Raw genomic sequence first — 3,067 nt, 5'->3', positions numbered from 1 at the left:
CTGAGGAAGACCTCAATGGACGTCCACTGGCCTCCAATGAGTTCCCTAATGAGGAACCATGGGAATCTGAGGCTCATACTGAGACCACAGAGATCCCATTGGATTTACTTCTGCCATTCATGAGCTCTGATGAGTATTCTTCCTCTGAAGAGGACGAAGATGTCACTGAAGAGAAAGTTGCTAAGTATCTTAGAGCAATCATGAAGCTAAATGACAAGTTATTTGGTAATGAGACTTGGGAGGATGAACCCCCTTTGCTCACCAAAGAACTGGATGACTTGACTAAGCAGAGATTACCTCAAAAGAGACAGGACCTTGGGAACTTCTCAATACCTTGTACATTAGGCACCATGACCTTCGAGAAGGCTCTGTGTGACCTAGGGTCAAGCATAAACCTCATGCCTCTCTCTGTAATGGAGAAGTTAGGGATCTTTGAGGTACAAGCTGCAAGAATCTCACTAGACATGGCAGACAATTCAAGAAAACAAGCTTATGGACTTGTAGAGGATGTTCTGGTAAAGATTTAAGACCATTACATCCCTACTAATTTTATAGTCCTAGAAACTGGGAAGTGCATGGATGAATCCATCATTCTTGGCAGACCCTTCCTAGCCACAGCAAAGGCTGTGATTGATGTTGATAGAGGAGAATTGATCATTAAAGTGAATGAAGAATCCTTTGTGTTTAAGACTCAAGGATATCCCTCTGTAACCATGGAGAGGAAGCATGAAGAGCTTCTCTCAAAACAGAGTCAAACAGAGCCCCCACAGTCAAACTCTAAGTTTGGTGTTGGGAGGCCACAACCAAATTCTAAGTTTGGTGTTGAATCCCCACATTCAAACTCTAAGTTTGGTGTTGGGAGGTTCCAACATTGCTCTGAACATCTGTGAGGCTCTATGAGAGCCCACTGTCAAGCTACTGACATTAAAAAAGCGCTTGTTGAGAGGCAACCCAATGTTATATTTATCTGTTTTCCATTGTTATTTTATGTTTTCTATAAGTTGATGATCATGTGAAGTCAAATAAGCAATTGAAAAAGCAAAAACAGAATGAAAAATAGAATAAAAAACAGCACACCCTGGAGGAAAAACTTGCTGGCGTTTAAACGCCAGAAAAGGGCAGCAGCCCGACGTTTAATGCCAGGATTGGCAGAAAGGGCATTTCGCACGCCACTTGGTGCAGGGATGAGCTATCCTTGACACCTCAGGATCTATGGACCCTACAGGATCCCCACCTACCCCACCACTCTCTCTCTTCTTCACCCATTCACCAATCACCTCAATACCTCTTCCCAAAAAAAAAAAACCCTCACCTATCAAATCCCACAATTCTCTTCACCACTCACATCCATCCTTCATAAAACCCCACAAATCCCACCATCCAAATTCAAACCACTTTCCCTCCCAAACCCACCCATAATGGCCGAACCCTACCCCTTTCTGCACCCCTATATAAACCCTTCTTCACTCCTTCATTTTCACACAACCTAAATACTACTTCTCCCCCTCAGCCGAACCACATAAGCCCCCTCCATCTCTTATATTTCTTCTTCTTCTACTCTTTTCTTTCCTCTTTTGCTCAAGGACGAGCAAACCTTCTAAGTTTGGTGTGGTAAAAGCGTTGCTTTTTGTTTCCCCATAACCATTTATGGCACCTAAGGCCGGAGAAACCTCTAGAAAGAGGAAAGGGAAGGAAAAAGCTTCCACCTCCGAGTCATGGGAGATGGAGAGATTCATCTCAAGGGTGCATCAAGACCACTTCTATGAAGTTGTGGCCATGAAGAAGGTGATCCCCGAGGTCCCTTTCAAACTCAAAAAGAGTGAATATCCGCAGATCCGACATGAGATCCAAAGAAGAGGTTGGAAAGTTCTTACCAACCCCATTCAACAAGTCGGAATCTTAATGATTCAAGAGTTCTATGCCAAACGCATGGATCACCAAGAACCATGATCAAAGTGTGAACCCGAACCCAAAGAATTGGCTTACAATGGTTCGGGGGAAATGCTTAGATATTAGTCCGGAAAATGTAAGGTTGGCATTCAACTTGCCCGTGATGCAAGGAGATGAACACCCCTACACTAGAAGGGTCAACTTTGATCAAAGGTTGGACCAAGTCCTCAAAGACATTTGTGAAGAGGGCGCTCAATGAAAGAGAGATTCAAGAGGAAAGCCGGTTCAACTGAGAAGGCATGACCTCAAGCCCGTGGCTAGGGGATGGTTGGAGTTTATCCAACGCTCAATCATTCCCACTAGCAACCAGTCCGAAGCTACTATAGACCGGGCTATCATGATTCATAGCATCATGATTGGAGAGGAAGTAGAAGTTCATGAGGTTATATCCCAAGAACTTTATAAGGAGGCAGACAAGTCCTCTACCTTGGCAAGGTTAGCCTTCCCTCATCTCATTTGTCACCTCTTTAATTCAGTTGGAATTAACATAGATGGAGACATCCTCATTGATGAGGACAAGCCCATCACTAAGAAGAGGATGGAGCAAACAAGAGATCCCACTCATGGACATAAGGAAATTCCTCATCATGAAATCCCTGAGATGCCTCAAGGGATGCACTTTCCTCCACAAAACTATTGGGAGCAAATAAACACCTCCCTAGGAGAATTGAGTTCCAACATGGGACAACTAAGGGTGGAACACCAAGAACATTCCATCCTCCTCCATGAAATTAGAGAAGACCAAAGAATCATGAGAGAGGAGCAACAAAGGCAAGGAAGAGACATTGAGGAGCTCAAGCACTCCATAAGATCTTCAAGAGGAAGAACAAGCCGCCATCACTAAGGTGGACCCATTCTTTAATCTCCTTGTTCTTTATTTTTCTGTTTTTCGAATTTTTATGCTTTATGTTTTATTTATGTTTGTGTCTTATGATCATTAGTGTCTTAGTGTCTATGCCTTAAAGTTATGAATGTCCTATGAATCCATCACCTTTCTTAAATGAAAAATGTTCTTAATTGAAAAAGAGAAGAATTACATGAATTTCGAATTTTATAACAGATTAATTATTTTGATGTGGTGGCAATACTTTTGATTTCTGAATGTATGCTTGAACAG

This window comes from Arachis duranensis, chromosome 9, assembly GCF_000817695.3.
Source record: "Arachis duranensis cultivar V14167 chromosome 9, aradu.V14167.gnm2.J7QH, whole genome shotgun sequence".
NCBI lineage: Eukaryota > Viridiplantae > Streptophyta > Magnoliopsida > Fabales > Fabaceae > Arachis > Arachis duranensis.
Note: the sequence above shows the minus strand (reverse complement) of the source record.